The sequence below is a fragment of the Halichoerus grypus genome, chromosome 3 (genome assembly GCF_964656455.1).
Source record: "Halichoerus grypus chromosome 3, mHalGry1.hap1.1, whole genome shotgun sequence".
Lineage (NCBI taxonomy): Eukaryota > Metazoa > Chordata > Mammalia > Carnivora > Phocidae > Halichoerus > Halichoerus grypus.
In genome coordinates, this window is record NC_135714.1 from 156,445,608 (window position 1) to 156,465,173 (window position 19,566).

General features: G+C 42.2%; 1 protein-coding gene across 3 annotated transcripts in view; it reads left to right on the plus strand.

The window, feature by feature from the left end:
• Positions 1-19,566, plus strand: part of ADRA1A (adrenoceptor alpha 1A) — a 119,232-nt gene that overhangs the window by 3,014 nt on the left and 96,652 nt on the right. The gene's annotated exons all lie outside the window — the stretch shown is intronic.

Consider the following 19,566-nt stretch of genomic DNA (forward strand, 5'->3'; position numbering starts at 1 on the left):
ACAGAGCATGCATAGGCAGACAAGTTCAAAAACTGGTTGTGGAGACAGACTAGGTCAGAGTGATGTGGGTCTTTTAGGCCCAAGTAGAATCTGCATATTATTCCAATTGCCGCGGGAAGCCATCCAGACAGGTTTTAGGAGGGGAGTGGCTGGTTTTATATTTTTAAAGGATCACTCTGGTTGCTGGGTGGAGTGTGGGCTGTTTGGGGGGATGACTGTGGAAGCAGGGAAACCAGTTGGGAGGCTGTTAGAGCAGCCAAGGTTGGAAAGGTCGTGATGCCTAGCGCTTGGGTGAAACAGGTGGGGGTGGTGAGAAGTGATCACATTCAGCACTTATTTCACAGGTGGAACTGACAAGTTTGGACATAGGGTATGAGAAAAAAAGAGAGGAATTAAAGATAACTTCTGGGTCTGGGGCCTAAGCCCCTGGGCAAACAGTAGTGCATTTGGCTGAGACTGGGAAAACTAGAGAATGATGGAGTTGTTAGGGGCTGGCAGGAGCAGAAGCACACGTGTTTATTTTGTGTAGCCACGCTGAGTAGTGTCTATTCAACATCTAAGTAGAGATGCCAAGTGGCAGGTAGATACATGAGTTCGGAGCTGCAAGGGGCCGCTGGGCTACCATGTAAACTGGGGACACATCAACGTATTCAAAGCCACAGAAGTGTACGGATCTACAAGGGAGGACATACGGAGAGAAAAGAGAGATAAGAACTGAACCTGGGGCATTCTGGTATTCGAGGGCTGGGGAGAGGAGGAGAACCAACCAGCAGAAGAAGTTGAGAAGGAGCGACGAGGGAGGAAGGAGGAAAACCAGGAGACTGCGTTGTTCCCAAAGCCAAATGGAAATGTTTCGAGAAGGCAAGAGTATCCAGCTGTGTCACAGGCAACTGCTTGGCCAAGTCAGAGGAGGGCTGGGAATCAACATTGGACTTGGCCGTGTGGAGGTCCTTGGTGATATGAGGATGCCCGTTAAGGATAATAGTCTCATGGAATGAGGGAGACAGAAGCCTGACTGTGTGCTTCCTAGAAAGAATAAAAGATGAAGAAGTGGGAACAGTGAAAAGAGACAAGTCTTGGGAAAGGTTTTCCTAGACAGTGGAGCAGGGAAATAGAGGAGAGCCGGAAGGATCTAGAGAGAATTTCCAAAAGTGGGAGATAGGATACCACGTTTATATTCTGAGGGAACGATGGAATAGAGTTGCTGATGGTATAGGCCAGGGAGGAGGTGGGATTCAGTGCCCAAGTGGAGTGTTGGGAAGTGAGGGAGAAGCCAGGGACTATAAGCACAGGCAAGCAGATCCGGAGAGGAGAGGCAATCAGCTCTTCAGAATATATTTATGCCCTTGACCTAATGAAAAGCAAGATCATCAGCTACAAGTGAGGAAGGAATAGGAAATGATGTTGGTTTGACGAACAAAAGATGTGAAATACTAATCTTTGAGGCGAGAAAGTAAATAGTTTATGGAAATTTAGTGGAGTTACCAGAAAGTCCTAAGGACATATTTGAGATTTATAGTCATAAGTTGAAAGCAAGACCTGTCAAGAAGGTTGTGTGTTACTCTCTAATAGCTAAGAGGCTGAGGATTATGGGGAATGTTGCTGATGATCGACCATACCTAGGAACCACAGTAAAGACATGTTTATGCAGGGACATAAACTGGAACAGATTAGGAGTCACATAGATTCAGATAGTAGACAAAAGGGAACTCTGGTCTAACCAGGGGCTACTTCTTGTATCTGCTCTCCTGGGGAATTATTAACATTGAGGTAAAAGGTTACAGTGGCAGGAAGTCATGGTAAGACAGGAGCACCCAGAATCACTGGGCCTCCTTTAAATCCTAATAATGCAGTGCAGCAGGAGGGAAATTGAAAATGTACAGTTGGCAGTCTGACCAGGCTGCTCGGTCGGCAAAAGGTCCCTCAACGTACCAGGATCTCTGTTCCACAGTTTCTTCATGCCACCAAGTGAGCAAGAGACTATTTCTTCCAGGATTTGTTGACTGTGTAGTAAGTACCAGGCACTGAGTTAGAACAAAAAGATGAATAAAGCACATTCCCTGCCCTCAAGGGCATCACAGTCTAGTTAAGGAAACAAATTAGGAGCAATTATCACAAGTCTGTGAAGTGGTATTAGAAGTGCGAAGGAATATCACAGTTAACTGTGTCTGGGGGGCACTGTGGAAACTTCTAGATGTACCACTGTTGACTGAGCAGGGACTTGAAGCCTGCACTGCTTCTGTTGGGCCATCAGTGAGATGTTATCTGTTTTTAGTAACTGTCTTAAGTACATTTTTCATGCAAAGTGTGAACAGGAAGAATAAATAGGCCATTAGATTATCATACACAATGGACACAAGCTCTTAAGTATAACAAGTACTTCCTGGGAAGAAGAGATTATCAGTCTGAGCTAGGCTGTCAGAGAACAGCAGGATTAGAAACTAAGCCAGGCAGGGATGTGTGCGGTATACAAAGCTGAGAAGAAAGCGCCCACACGTGTAGGAACCGGCCCAGGATGGTGAGTGAGCACTCTTTCATGGCCGAAGGCTGCCCTTCTACCCTGTGAGAGGGCTCCTCACCGCCTCCACACTTCCTTCCTCCCCAGCTCCTCCCATCAAGGCCAGGTTGGTTGCTGGACTCGACCGAATAGTGTGATTGCTGGTAGAAATCTGACTTGCCCACCCGCAAGTCTTGTTTTCTTTTTGCATCCTCAATGTTTGGCTGAAAGTCAGAACCCCTTGTAGGGAGGGGTGTCACCTCTGAGGCTGTTATCAGTCATTGATACCTTGGCGTGAATGTTTGGAAAAGCCAGATTTTGATCATGGAGATGAATAGGGAGAATAGGAAGGGTGAAAAATGTGTCTCGCGGGGAGCTCCAGCGCCTAAAGCGTGTACATCATCTTTGCTTATTTTATCCCTTGGTCTAGAGCCTGCCAGTTCCAGAGTCATTGGGCTGGGTGGGAAAAGTGGTGGCCTGAGATCGAAAGCTAGGCTTTCTTTTTCATAAAATAGGACGTGTTGAACAGATCAACCGCCTGGCACAGTGCCTAGCAGAGAGTAAATGGCCATAAATGTGAATTTTATCAGTGCGTATGTGACTTGCAGACTGTTGCCGACATAGGTAGTGTGCAGATGCCTTTGGAGGTCTGAGAAAGAGAGAACGTCAGAAAGAAAGGGATAAAGGGGGCAACGTTTACTGAACGCATCGGTGTATGTCTGAACTCTGGTTCTCTGATTTCAATACAAAGTAGGCGTTATTATTGGACCTAGTCATTGCTGTTACCTCTGAGTCAAAGGAGGCTGTGTTGGGCTGAGCTGTGGTTCCTGTGGACATAGAATATTTGATATTTATGTTAAAAAGATAGCAGACCATGCGGTAGTGAGGAGAAAGAATGTGTTTTAAAATGGGGTGTTTGAGGGGCACCTGGGTGGCTCAGTCGTTAAGCGTCTGCCTTCGGCTCAGGTCATGATCCCGGGGTCCTGGGATCAAGCCATGCATCGGGCTCCCTGCTCCGCAGGAAGCCTGCTTCTCCCTCTCCCACTCCCCCTGCTTGTGGTCCCTCTCTCACTGTGTCTCTCTCTGTCAAATAAATAAATAAAATCTTTAAAAAAAAATGGGGTGTTTGAGGGCAGATAGATCTTGCAAGGGGCTTATCGGGTAGAAGCAGTGAGGTAAAGAATGATTCACTCATTCAGCGAAATTTCATTGAGCATCTACTATGTGCCAGGCAGCTAGAACTGCTGGAGAAAAAAAACAAGAAAAAAATCCCTACCCTAATGGAGCGGAAAATCTGCACAATGAAATGCATAGCAAAGTTTCAGATGGCGATGTGTGAGACACGGCAAGAAAGAAGGGCAAGTGCAGGTAATGACATATAAAGGACGTATAACAACTCTGACTCTTGTGGATGCCCCAAATAACCAGACATTGGGTTGCTTTGTTACAGGCCCCTGATTCTTAACCGACAAGGTTGACCTCTTAGAGATAATGGTGTGAAGATAATCTGAGAGCCGTTATGATTTTAAGATAGAGGCCAGTTTCTTGGTTACTCTGGCTGTACTACAAACCATCCCAAAACATAGTTGTCTAAAGCAATAACTGTTTTATAGCTCATGATTCTGTGGGGCAGGGATGAGTCAAGACCCAGTACATCTGACCATTGGGGCTGGCTCTCAGAATTGGTGGCCTTTCTTCCTCCAGTGGTGTAGACAGCTTGCTCTTTCTTTTCTTTTCTTTTCCTTTTCTTTTCTTTTCTTTTCTTTTTTCTTCTTTCTTCCTTCCTTCCTTCTTCCTTCCTTCCTTTTTTATTAGATTTAAGTATTTATTTGAAGGAGACAGAGCAAGAGCATGAGCATGAGCAAGGGGAGGAGTAGAGGGAGACAGAAAGGGAGAGACAGTCTCCAGCACACTCCCTGCAGAGCGCAGAGCCCAACATGGTGCTTGATTCCACAACCCTGAGATCATGACCTGAGTCGAAACCAAGAGTCAGACACTTCAGTGACTGAGCCACCCAAGCACCCCTAGACCAGCTTTTTTACAGCGTGGCTGTTCTCTCTAAGAGAGCCAGGGCAGACACTGCCAGGCCTTTGAAGAGCTAGGCCCAGACCTGGCCCAGTGTCACTGCTGTCTCATTCTGCAGTGAAAGCAAGTCACAAGGCCCACGTAGGTGCAAGGGTGAAGGACATAGCTTGATGTCCTGATGGGGTGAGTGGCAGATGCAGAGAAGGAGGGAGGATTATTCTGACCATCTTGCGGCATATCTACCTCACAAGCATATCAAATAACATTTCTCTTTCATCTGCTGGTTATTTATTGAGGACTTCCGGTATGCTGGGCTTTATGCCATGCACCAAATAAAAAGAGTCTGGGTCCTCGCCTTCCTGCAGGCTTCTAATCTCTTTGGATCAGATAATGTCTGATTAAAAAATCCAAACTGCCCAGTGAAGAGGACGTAGGTGGTGCCTTGAAAACATATACTGTGGCTAAGAACGACCCTGAGCAGGGAGGGCAGAAAAAGGCTTGCTGTGAAGGAGGGCTTGACCTTTGAGCCGAGATGTGCAGGATGAGGAGATGTTCGGGGGCTGAGAGGGTGGCGGGGGGGACAGAATGGACAAGGACTCCGACAAGGTTGGCCAGATGTCCATGAGGATTTTCCAGATGACTGGTGTGGCCAGAACTGAAGGTCTGTGAGATAGCTGGTAACAAATGAAGCTGGGGAGAAAGGATCCAGACCAAATACACTTTTCGAGCCATTTTATGAGTTTTTGACCAGGAACAAGGGTGACATGACCAAGCCTATATTTCAGACTGTCAAAGGCTTCGTGGAAAGAGAACTGTGGACAGGCCAGTGGGAGACCTTTACACCGGACAGGTGAGAGATGTCCTGCCAAGTACCATCCTTACCACCTGCGGTGGCAAATAGTTATTTCCACGAGCTGCTACATAGTTCTGGAATGCCTCTTTGTCATGGCCTCCAAAACAGATTTATGAGAAAACCTTTCACTGATCACAAATAGTATAAGCAGACTTGGCTTTAAATTAATTCTGGCTCTTTCCATGAGATGAAACTGTCAATGAAGATTTACCATCATATTCAAAAGAATGTGCTGTAGGCTCAGAAAACATCTAGAATGAGTTCCAGCAATGCTTTGAACAACAGCCGACTCTCAAAGCAGGCTGCAGACAGGCAAGTCATTACTCTGAAGGAGACGGCACTTCAGGACGAAGGCATTGCTGTGTTTTGTTGCCTCAGGGTTTCAGGTTCAGATGGGAAGACCCACCTTCCTTGTCTAGCAGGTTCCCCGTATTTTAGCGCTATTTGCTTTGCCAGCTGGACGCTTGCATTGTGGCTTCTCATTTTTAAATTGTATGTTTCTTTGCTATTTGAAAAATTTCCCCCTGTATTCTCATTAGTCATTTGTATTTCGACTTTTGTAATGTGAAATTGCTTGTCTGTGCGTTTTGGCCGCTTTTTATAAACCCATTTATTTTTATTTCTTTTCTATTTGTAAGCTTATTTTATACATTGAAGATATTAATCACTTATTTATAGTATATACTGGGTTGCCAGTTTTTTTTTCATGCTATAATCAGATATTGCTGAGAAAATGTAGCTTCTTTACTTTCAAAAAAGCGATGTGATGTTTTTCATGAACTTCGTGGAAATACACACACACACACACACACACACACACGCACGCACACACACATACACACACACTTTTAGTCAAATCCGATAAGCTCAGCCTGATCCCATCATTTAAGCAGCGTCTTTATATACTTAGCCTCTTTGAAGTAACACAAGCTCTGCAGATTTGCCTGCTAAGTTGTTGACCAGGTCCAGGGGCTCACACGATCTCATGGGTATGTGGATAGGAAATTAGGACCCTGACTGACCCTTAAGTGTGATTTTTAGTGTCCTGCATTGGGGAGGTTGGTGTAGTCTAGTGACTAAACACTAGTTGTCCCCTGATGAGTCTGAGGCTGTTCGTTGTGGCCCGTTGTCCCACTTGATGACCCAGCCCCACACAGTCGTCCCTGGGACTTCAGACCCTCAAAGTTTGCCTGTGACTCCATTCGTTCCTGGCTGGGCAGATAACTGCTCTGCTGCTATTGGCCAGGGAGTCACTTTGTCCCTGGAGCCCCTGTGATCACCTCTTGCTTCTGAGCTAAAATCCTCAGCAATGTTTCACCCCTGTCTCAAGGCATGGAGAGCCCCATGGGTTCTTTGCATACCATACACACAACAGGACACCACACCACACACACCACACCACACCACACACACCACACCACACCACACCACACACCATACCACACTACATACACCATACCACACTACACACACCACACACACCACACCACAGCACACACCATACCACACTACACACACCACACACACCACACCACAGCACACACCATACCACACTACACACACCACACACACCACACCACACACACCATACCACACCACACACACCACACCACACATCATAACTACACCACACACACCATACCACACCACGCCACACACACCACACCCCGCACACCATACCATACTACACCATACCATACCACACACACCACACACACCACACCACACCACACCACACAGGTGTGTTGACCAGGTTTGCTCTCTGCCGAGCCGTGCTGGCTGTAACTTTCATGGTGCGGTAGCTGTCATGTGGCATCTCCCAGATACCCAGAATGGAGGATGGGAAAAATCACCTTCACTCCCACCTTTATCTTAAATGCCTCAAAGTCCTTGTTGAGAGGGGAGCTCAGAACAAACACCCAGCTGCCTCTTTCCACTACCTCCTTCCCCATTTCCCCCCACAGTCCACCTATAGAAGGTAGATGGGGAAGACATTCCCTTCCTTTTTCTGGCTAAATGGGACGTTCCTCTGAATCATGTCCTCCTCCTTCCCAGGGTGGCGTCCACCTTCTGTGGAAAGGCAAATGGATTGCAGACAGAGAGACAGAGAGGTTTGCTAAAAAGGGAATAAAGATGAGGAGTATTTAATAATATAATTCTTGCACATATTTAGCAACTATGCTTCCCATTGGGTTTTTTTCGCATTTTATTGTTTTTGTGGTTTTTGCGAATATATGGGCATTTACCATTTTTATGTAGTCACGTATTTTAATCTAATTATTTATGAGTTGTGTCTTCCTGGGGATGCTTGGAGAGATGTTCCCCAATGCCAGTCACATAACCTCTGTTTTCCCCCAGTTCTTTCAGGGCATCATTTGTAATCCATCTGGAATTTATTTTTGTATTTTGGTAAGTGATGTCTAACCATATCGATTTTGAAATGGTTCGCCAGATATTCTCTTTTTTTTTTAGCCAGATATTCTTAAAAGATTTAGTGAATAATATATCCTTTACTCTCTTATTTGGAAAACCACCTTTGTTGTATTAAAAAGAATCTTGGGACTCCCACTTCTGTTCCATAAATTTACATCTCTCTGCTCTAGCATTGGTGCCACACTATTTTTTTTTATTTAAAAATTTTTACTCTTTTTTTATTGTCGTATGGTTGACAAATAATATAATATTATATTTATATTATATTTACATGAAATATTAATATAATATATAATATTTATATTTATAACATAAATATAATATTTATAGTATATTTATGTTTTTATGTATAATATGATAGTATATAACATGTAATATATATAATAATACATTAGAATATAATATAATAAATATTATATGTATGTCAGATGTACATCACAGTAATTTGACAGTTCTATACATTATTTTAATTATTGTGGTTTCATAATACATTTTAACATTTTCTGGTTTAAGGCCCCTGGATGAAAATTCTTTTTCAAAATTATCTTGTCCGTCCTTGCACATTCATTTTTCCAGAAAAACCCTGTCCCCCACAGACCCCCACCACACACAAATCCTGTCACATGTTAATCATAAATTTTTAGGATGCATAGATTAATTTGAAAAGTGACATTTTCATCATGCCGAGCCCTCCTGTTAAGACATGACATGTCGCTCCATTCATTTCCCTAACTACTTTTGAACTATTGTTTACGCTTTACTTTTCATCACACTTACTAACATGTCCTAGAAAACTATTACAGTAGTGGATTTGGGAAATGCTGCTTCGGTGGTTCAACATTAGATATGCCACTCATTGTTGGTTTTAGATCAACACACTTCATCATATCAAGGTGTAGTATCTTTCTATAGTTTATAGAAACATCTTATCAAAATTGAATTTTTAATTTTATCAAATGCTCCTTTTGTGCTACCCATCACTATCAACTTTTTTCATTGACACTGATATGATAAATTTTATTTCATAATATTAACCTATCCGTGTATTCTTGGATTAAATTCTCTCTTGATCAGTGGCATTATTCTTTTTTATTCTACTGTGTTATACTAAATCTCTTATTTCTGGATTGCATCTGTATTTCTATGTGAAGTGAATGTATTGTTTTATTTTATTATGCTTGTTTTGTCACATTTTGGTATCAAGTTTATGTTAACATCATAAAGCCAACTGTGACACTTTTCATTTTTTTCTACAATCTGTAACAGTTTAAATAGCATAAGAATTATGTGTTCTTTGAGGGTTTGAAAGAACTTGCCCATAAAACATTTGGGCACAGCTCCTTTTATGGATGCAATTCTTGGAGACTGGTTTCTATTTCTTCCATGGATAGTGGTCTATTCTGATTGTCAGATTTGATAATCTTTGTTTTCTTATTTTCCATTTTCCTTCTCATTGAGGCTTAACATTTTCGCATAGAACTCTACAGGAAATTCTTTAATTTTTCATTTCTGTTCTATCTTTCTCATTTCTCACATCATGTGCTTATGTTTTCTTCTTTCTATCTTCACTGAGATATCCTGGAAGATTGTCTGTCTTACTAGTCTTTTCAAGGAATCCGTGTCCTGGATGTAGTGATCGTTTTAATCTGTTTTCCAGTGCAATAATTTAATCTTTAGAAATTTCTTTCTTTTACTTTGGTTATATTTTGCTCTTTTTTTATTACCTTTCACAGAATGTCTGCTTCATGTATTTTAATTCTTCCTTGTCTACGATTCAAAACAGTCAAAGCTGTACATTTTCCTTCAAGCAAACTTGAGCTCCTTGTCCTATGTTTTGCCAAGCAGTGCTCTCATTTAGTTGCCCTGTCTGTCCCCTTTTAATGTTCCCTTTGTCCTGTGTAGACAGAAGAGGATTCCTTGCAATGTTCTTGTTGTTTGTTAATTTGAAAATAATTGGCGTTTTAAATCTCCCACTTCTAAAAACCAATTTCAGATTTACTACATTGTGGTCAGAAGATGTGAACTAAATCACTTCTAGCTTATGGAATTTATTGAGGTTTCCTTTATGACTTAATATGATCAATAATTAGCATATTTAATAGATTTCATATTTAATAGGTACATATTAACTAAACTTTAATAGTGGCATTTTAAAGATCTTCCTAATTTGCTGTTCTTTATCTTTATCCATCATCTACTTTCTTCGTCAAATATCGAGAGAGGTATAATTAGCTTCACACAGCTACTGGGAATAATTCTCCAATTATTCTATATTTAACAGGTCGGCTTTATATATGTTGATGCAGTTGCTTGATACTTAAAAGACTAAATCGATAATATCTTCATAGAGATAGACTTTTTGTCCTATTTATTTTTCCTTGATGTACACTTAAAAAATTAATACTGTACCCTTTAATATGTTTTTGTTTGCATTTGCCAACATACCTTTGCCTGTCTTCTTATATACCAGCTTGTGTATCTTGCATCACATAGATTTTTTTATAGTGTATGCATCTGATATGGATATTTTTCTCTCAGTAAGGATTTAACTAATTTCCAGCGATTATAACAGATATATTTGGTTTGATGTTTGTCTTCTTGCTTTATGCTTTCTGGCTTTATGCTTGCTTCCTTTTGTTTTCTGTCTCTTGCAAATTGGACCATTTATTTTCTTTGCTTTTTAATTCTGCAGTGTTTTGGAAAGGTTGTCGCCTATTTTTAATTCTAGGAGAAGTTATCTTAGAGCTTTTCTTTTTCTTTTCTGGTTTTTTTTTTTTTTTTAAGAGCTTTTCAAAAACATTTTTTTTAACCTTCAGTTCTTTCTTACCACAACTTCTATCAGTCACCTTTGCCCATGTAAGGGAAGCAGTTTAGCATACTTGGACTTTCTTTTCTCCCTGAAACTCACATCTTTGGGTTAATAAAATTTCACATTTAAATTTAGATTATTGCTATTAAATGATTGCATTATTTACCCTGCATTTGTGTCTTTCTATAATTTAGCTTAGTAATACTAATTGCCCTCTCATTATATACTGTGATTTACTCACTCATGAGCTCAGGATATTGCTTTGTCTACCATGTGGAACAAGGGCCTGCAAACTCTGGCCTGTTTTTGTAAATAAAGTTTTATTGGAACACATCCACGCCCATTGGCTTACAAATCGTCCATACCTGCTTCCATGCTAGAGTGATGGCAGACTTGAGGAGTTACTACAGAGCCTGCATGGTTCACAAGGTTTAAAATGTTTACTACTATACTAAAGCCGAGTATAACACCTAAAAATTTTTACCAATGAAGATATGAGCAAAACACATTTTCTAAGCCCTTACATGCCTGAGGCTAAACACACAAACAGCAACTTCTCTGTATATAAAACTTAAATTATATACATATATCTTTTTATTTCAAGATACTGTCCTTACTCCTTCGTTTCTTGGTATTTAACACTTTAGAACTGACTTGAGGTCAACTTGATTATTATTTTTGTCTTTGTTTTGTCAAATATTCTCTTTGTATATGTATATATTTTCTAGCTAAGATGCTGATAGAATTTTTTTCCCAGTCAAATTAAAAAAGTGTCTCCTGGAAATTTCTGGTTTGGGGGCAATTTTCATTGCTGTTGCCTGGAACCTACTGCGCATTTTGTTGGCCTGGATTTAAAGATAGCTTCTTCAGTGCTCACTTCCGCTGCTTCATTCTTTCCCTGGGAATTCACTGTAGCTATGTTTTGGATCTCCTGTATCGTCCTCCTTTTCCTTTTGCTTTTTCCCCCTCGTATAAGTCATCTTTTCAACTGTCTTCCTCTGGCTTCCATTCAAGTTTCTCACATTTGTATTCCATTTAACGTAGTTAGTCTTAGTAATGCTCGGTCTCCTCCACAATTTCTCTGCTCCACTCCATTTTATTGGCACACTGTTCTCTGGTCATTCTTGCCTATACTCACTTTATAAACCCAGCAGCTCCTTATGTCCCACTGCAATACAGCTTAGAGATTTTCTTCCATAGTACTGTCTGAAAGGTGGACTTTTGCTCTGACTTCTTTGTCTACTGAACAGCTAAATCTTTTCATGTGAACAGTAATCCTTCTCTTTTTGTTCATCCTCATTAAGGATGACCTGAAAATAAAATATGAAGTGGGCTCTGGTTGGAACTGGGTGGGTCCCTGTGCCCATCTTTCAGACCCAGATTAAGGGGAGAAGGAAAAGAATTATCTTTGTTGTAGTTTAAGTTTGCCAGAGTACAGACCTGTCCATCCATAGGGAGCCAAGAAGGAGCTAGAAGGAAAAGGTTTCAGTTCTATGCAGCAGTTTGTCCTGTTTGCTTGGCACAGGGGGTGTGGTGGCATCTTTTTCTTGTGGCATGACAAGGAAGTCTGGGCTCTCTCTGGGATCCACTTCCCAGAGAGCTTCCTTGTACTTCTCTGCTGACCTTGCCTGGGAAAAGCGACGGGCTTCCCACCCTGTGTGAACCTCAGCATCGTACTCTTCTCAGAAGCTTGAATACAGCTGAGATTTGTCTTTGAAGAGCTATCCCTGAGTTTGCCTGTGTCTCCAGCATCATTATTCAAAGCCCCTGGGGGGCGTCACTGAGCAGCAACTGTACGAAACCTTACCTTTACCCTCTTTTCCTGAGATAAACTGAGGATTTATCAGTCCTTCATTCAGGCTGCTTATGACCAATCTATAGTTTCCAGAAATTTCTCAGAGGTTCTGGCTCATGGATATTGCCTTTCCCTCATGTCTTTCAGCAGTGATGTAAAATGTCATTCTTTTAGATTTACTACGAACTTAGAAAGGGGATGAGGAAGTTCAGCTTGACCTTGACTGACATCACCTCCTCGGCTCAGGTACCTCTCGCAATGATACCAGAATGTGAAGCAGAAATGAGAATAACCCGATGCGTGACCATTTCCTTTGGCACCGTGGAAGCTTGTGGTTCCAGACAAGACAGCTAGAGGAAGATACCTATGGGGCTAGACAGTGGCAGAGCCCCTGGATAGTCCTGTAAGCTGAGCCTTCTCTTGTGGCCCTGACCATATGAGGTTTAGATGGAATCATGTGAAGAGTTAACAAGCCTCTTCCTAGAGAAAGAGATGAAGTAGTTTACATAGCTAATGCGATAGGTTGTTCTCTTAGTCACTTCAAGCTGCTGTAACAGGATACCACAGACTGGGTATCTTAAACAATAGTTATTTCTTACAGTTTTAGAAGCTGGGAAGTTCAAGATCAGGGTCTAACATGGTCAGGGGCTTGGCCTCCTCCTGCTTCACAGATAGCCAATGTCTCACTCTGTCCTTCCATGGCAGAGTGAGGACAAGCTCTGGTCCCTTCAGCTTCTCACAACGGCACTAATCCCCTCATGTGGGCCCCATCCTCATGGCCTCATCTAACCCAAATCACCTCCCAAAGGTCCCACCTCCAGAGACTTCCACACTGGGGTTAGGGCTTCAACAAATGAATTTGGAGGAGGACGCCAACATTCAGTCCATAGCAGTGGTGCTTACGTGCTGCTTATTACATCAATTTAATTCCCAGAACGAGCCTGTATGGTAGAAGTTGTGTGCTCATGTAGGGAAGCAGAAACTGAGGCAGAGCAGACGTGGAGCAACCTCTTGCTGGAGCTGCTTGGTGCCGTCCCTGGAAGAGGGGAAAGTGGTCTGGCCATGAGTTGGAAGTCTGGGTTTCGGTTCCTCATTGGCAGAAAAGGGGGCTCGTGTGGGGCCAGTGGCGTTCCAACTTCTCAGCTTCAGAACTCCTGGTTCACATGAAATCAAATGAAACTCCAGCTTCAGATGAAGTAGTCAGAAGCCAATGATAGGAAACAGATAAAAGTGGCGCTGGGGGGTGGGGGTAAAGCAGCCAGGGGAACGGGGTCCTGGACCCCCAGCCTCGCTTCCCTGGCAGCGGCCGCTGAGGGGGAGGAGGGTCTAGAGCGCAGGTTGCTCTCTGTGCTAACGGTGTCTGATTCCAGACTCAGTAGAGGGTATCAGAGGAGCTTCTGGAAGGAGTTAGGTCCGCATTTTCAATGGAGAAGGAGGGAAAGTTGACAAAGGGCACATCAGCTGTCATTATTCTGGAATGCTGGCAGAGCCGTAGTCTTTGCCCAAAAAGGGTTTGAAAAGGGAACGTTGCACACTAACTTTCTTTCTTTCTTTTTTTATGTGCTATCCACATTTAGCTTATTGCCAGGCCATGTGGTTGCCAGTGAGAAACTGCTGTTTACAAGTTGATCGTGTAGTTGATCCCTTATAATGAGAGGGGTTTTTGGAAGCTTCCTTGCAATCGACGACCATGTTGTTTTTTTAAAAAATGATTTCACTGTTGTCAGGAGATAACTAAAGGACAATCTCAGAAGTGGATTCTTTTAAAGGAAGCTCTCTGGGAAAAGGTAAAATCCCAGAAAAACAAACCGTCCTGCAGAAGTCATAACAGTAGTTCTCAACCAGGGGTGACTTTGCTCCCCAGGGACATCTGGCACCGTGTGGAGGCATTTTTGGTTGTCACAGTGTCCCAGTCGGGCTGGGAGGTGCTGTTGGCATCTAGTGGGTAGGGGCCAGGGACGCTGCTAAACCTGTCAAAGCGCCCAGGACAGCCCTACCACATGGCGGTATCCAGCCCAAAATGACAATAGTGGCAAGGCTGGTGAACTCTGCTTTCTATTCCTGGAGTTCCTGAAATCTGTCCCCATCTTTAGAAAAGCACAACACCAATTTTAATTATCACTCAGATTATTTTTAGTGTGCTTCCAACATCCTGGCTAGTCATTACAAAAAAACCCCTAAGGTTTCCAGATGCCTTGGTCCTTCAGGAGCTAATAATTGTCTACTCATTGTCTTTGAGGTAAAATTCACATAACATAAAATTCACCATTTTAATCATTTTCAGTGTATAATTCAGTAACATTTAGTACATTGACAATAATGTGCAACCGTCATCACTATCTGCTTCCAAAACATTTTCACCCCAAAACAAAACCCTGTACCTATTAGCAGTTGCTCCTCATCTCGCCCATCCCAGGCCTCCAGCAACTGCCAGTCTGCTTTCCTCTGTCTGGATTTGCCTAATCTCAATAGTGCAAATAAATGGAAACATGTAATATATGGCCTTTTTGCCTGGCTTCTTTCACCTAGCATGTTTTCAAGCTTCATCCGTGTTGTGGCGCAGACCAATTCTTCACTCCTTTTCATGACTGAATAATATTTCATTGCATGGATGCCATATTCTATTTATCCCTTCCTCAGTCAATGGACATTTGAGTCGTTTCTACCTTGTGGCTCTTGTGAATAGCGCTGCTATGAATATTCATGCAAAAGTTTTGTTGTGATTAACTTATTGAGGAACCAAAAAACTGTTTTCCACAGCTCCTGCCCCATTTTACATACCTCCCAACAACAGATGAGAGCTCCAGTTTCCTCACATGCTCACCAATACTTATTTTCCTTTTGTCCCTTTTAATTATAACCATCCAAGTGGATGTAAAGCCATATCGCCTTGTGGTTTTATTTTGCATTTCCTTCACAACAAATAATGATGTTAAACATCTTTTCATGTACCTGCTGGCCATGTGCATATATTCTTTAAAGCAATTTCTGTTCAAGCCCTTTGCCCATTTCTAAATTGTCTTTTTGTTGTTGAGTTGAGTTGTAGGAGTTCTTTATATATTCGAGATACTAGACCCTTATCAGATAATATCATTTGCAAATATTTTCTCACATTCTGCTGTGGGTTGTCCTTTCATTTTCTTGAGAGTGTCCTTTGATGCACAGATGTCTTTCATTTTTATGGAGTCCAATCTGTCTACTTTTTCTTTTGTTGCTTATGTTTTTGGTGTCATAGGTAAGAAAACATTTCCTAACCCAAGGTCACAGAGACTTATCACTCTGCTTTCTTCTAAGAGCTTTATAGTTTTAGCTTTTACAATTAGGCTTTGGACCCATTTTGACTTAATTTTTATATTTGGTGTGAGGTCAGGTTTCAGCGTCATTCTCATGCATGTGGAAATCTAACTGCCCAAGAACGACTTGTTGAAGAGACTATTTTTTTCCCTCACACCCTTGTTAAAATTCAATTAACAATTGATATTTGACTCCTTTCTGGACTCTTAATTCTCTTCCATATTCTCTACATGTCTATTATTCTAATGCCAGTACCACACTGTTTCGATTACTGTAGCTTTGTAATAAGTTTTGAAATTGCTACCCACTATTTTTTACATTTCCTAAAGCTTAATGGACTCTTTCAAAAAGACTACCTACCTCTTTTTTAAAGAACTACATATAATAGTATAGGTACACAATTCCTTTGGAATTCCTAAGTTCAACAACTCTGAAGATGCAGAGTTCTACATTACTAATTTAGGGCCAAAAACCTAACTTGATCAGAGCTCATTTGGCAGAGAACTTAATCTGCACTCATGTGATCTAGATTTCAGAATATAGAACATATTTTATAGATTTTTTATAGATTTTATATTCACACATTAAATTGTAGAAAGATGATGTGTTTGATTGTGCAGTTCTGCCCCCTACCCTTCTGGTGGTGGTCTCTGGCGTACAATATATGGCCTGTGTGATCTTTATAAAATCTGAAAAATCCTGAAATCCAAAACTCACCTACTCCAAAGGTTTTATGAAAAGGAATGGTAGACCTGTCTCCTATTAAGACAAACCTGGTTATCTATCTCATGATGCTCAGAACTCTGATGATATTCTGTCTTTGTTTAGAAAAACATGATGAGAAACAAATAATCACGTGTTTTACGTGACTAACATTTATGGCACAACTGATCTGTGTTAGTCAATGTGTTAGGCATTTTATCTAGTCTGTCGCATTTACAATTTTTCAAAGCATAGGTTCTGTGGGGAAAAATAACAAAGCGGCCCTTGGCAGTGAAAAGTTGGGAGTGGTTTTTCTGAGCCTCTTTCTTTTTTTTTTTTTTTTTTTTTAATTTTTTTATTGTTATGTTAATCCCCATACATTACATCATTAGTTTTAGATATAGTGTTCCATGATTCATTGTTTGTGCGTAACACCCAGTGCTCCATGCAGAACGTGCTCTCCTCAATACCCATCACCAGGCTAACCCATCCTCTCACCCCCCTCCCCTCTAGAACCCTCAGTTTGTTTCTCAGAGTCCATAGTCTCTCATGGTTCGTCTACCCCTCCGATTTCCCCCCCTTCATTCTTCCCCTCCTCCTACATTCTTCTTCTTTTTTTCTTTCTTAACATATATTGTATTATTTGTTTCAGAGGTACAGATCTGAGATTCAACAGTCTTGCACCATTCACAGCGTCTGAGCCTCTTTCTATTAGCAGGAGGAAGTGAAAAGAGAGGCTTTGTCCGGAATTCAAGGTCCTGTTTAGCTCCTGTGGGTGGGAAACCAAAGAGTGGTTTCCTCCTGCTGTTGGGTAGCTGCTGTCTGCTCTGGCCTCTGGATGAGGATTGCTTTTTTCCCTTTTACAGTTCCATTCTGCCTCATCATTCCTGAGAGGAAAGAGACCTATCTTGATTCCCTCTCACCTCTGCGTGGCTCTGTGCAGCCATCTTGGGCTGTTTGTGATTTCCAGATGATTCTTTTCCTTCAGATTAGTTGACACAGTCTGGAATTTTGCACTTTCAGGAGTTCTTCTGGTTTAAATATTGCCCTTCTAGATCATTCTCTAAAATGAAAATGGCTAGGTCATCCATGATGTACATGCATTCTGTGTCTGGTACATCCAATCCTATATCCTTAGCCCATTGTTTGTTATTTTATTTAACTTTGTAGTTCCCTAGTAAAATTACAGTGAGATGTTTTTATCCTTACTTTACCTGCCCAAGAAATGAGGCTCATAAAGGTTAAATCGTTTATCCAGTGACACCAAACTAGTAAGTAACAGATGTCTGTCATGATTTTACCTCTGTATTCTATAGCATAACTTCCTCAATAGAAACACATTGATTGGGATGCCTGGGTGGCTCAGTTGGTTAAGTATCTGCCTTTGGTTCAGGTCATGATCTCAGGGTCCTGGGATGGAGCCCCAAGTCGGGCTCCTTGCTCAGTGGGGAGTCTGCTTCTCCCTTTTTCTCTGTGTTCTCTCTCTCTCTTGCTCTTTCTCAAGTAAATAAATAAAATCTCGAAAAAAAAAAGAAACACGTTGATTATGTGGCATAAGAAGCATTAACCATGGACACCATCTCCGGGAGACAATAGAAAATCTTACACTCTGTACCCTGACCTGTCATGATTAGCTCGTCTGATTTTCTGGAAGAAGGGAAGAAGCAGGCATTTGAGAGAATTGAAGCTGGAAAAGGCGAGAACAAATGGAGGAGAAGGAGAGGAGAAGAAGCAGGGAGTAAATAATTAACGATGTGGGTTTACTGTTCATGGAGTTCTCGGGAGTGGCATGTCCAGTTCTTATTCTGAACCTGCTGATGAGTCCAGAAGTGTTTATGAAGCACTAAGCATCTACCACATGCTCAGTTCTGAGCTAAGTCTGATGGAGGTTACTGAAGAAGACGACTCACTGCCTTGTGGTCTAACTGGGGAGAAGAGGATAATACCCCCAAAACAATAGTTATCAGGACAAGATAACATTCTTATAAATGCCCTAGCAATTTCGGGGTGAGGTGTGTCTGGCAGGGCTTGGAAATCTCTGGATTTCCAGAGAAATGCAAAGTGGAGAGAGGGAGTATTCAGCTTTATCTTGAAAGGTAGAAATTGAAAAGCCAAGCTTCAAGGCAGGAGTGAGCATGGTATGTCCGTGTGCTAGGGAGTTGATCCGCCAGGAAGGGGTGGTTGAGTGTGCGTATGTGTGTGTGTGCACGTGCATGCAGAGAGAACCATGGAAGACAGCAAGACCAGGCTCGATGGCACTACATTCTCCTGGGTGGTTTTCTTGAAAAGCAGACAAGGATTTGGGCCTTGAAGCGAGAGAATGTGGGGAGGCCCTGCGGGTTTGGTAAGGCAGGGAAGCGACATGGTAGAGCAGTGTGGGAGTCAGATTAGATCAGCAGTGATGACAAGATGTGTTGAGGTGAGAGACCCAGCTGACTGTGTCGGTTTGAATGAGGACCTAAATGGGGCATGGCCATGAGACACAGGGGTGACCCAGGGGTGATGCAGAGAGCGGGGATACTTCCAGGTAGAGTCAGTGGGAACCAGAGGCTGCTTATGAGGAATTGGAGTGGGAACAAAAGGTAGCATTTGAAGTTTTTTTTTAAGATTGATTTATTTATTTTAGAGAGAGTGTGTACCCCAGGTGGGAGGGGTGCAGAGGGAGAGAGAGAGAGAATCCCAAGCAGACTCCCTGCTCAGCACAGAGCCTGACACGGGGCTCAATCTCAGGACCCTGAACCGAAACCAAGCGTCTGATGTTTAATGGACTGAGCCACCCAGGCGCCCATGGAGCATTTGAGCTTTGAGTGTGGACAGAGATGCTAGGAGGAAGAATACGTTCTGGAAGGCCTTTGGTTGTGACCATATTCCACCGGAAATCATGGTGCTTAAGTGAAAGCATCGAGAACTGTGCTGTTCAGTGCGGTAGACGCAAGCCACATGTGGTGAATTAAATGTGAGTTAAATTCATGGAAATAAGACAGAATTATAAATTCAGTTTCTCATTCAGGCTAACCACATTTCAGGTGCTCATTAGCTACATGTGATGAATGGCTACCCTCCTGGCCAGGGCAGGCATGGACCTGTTTCCATCATTGAGAATGTCCAGTTGCACAGGACCCATGCAGGGGTCAGTGGTGAATATCCGCGTTTGGGGG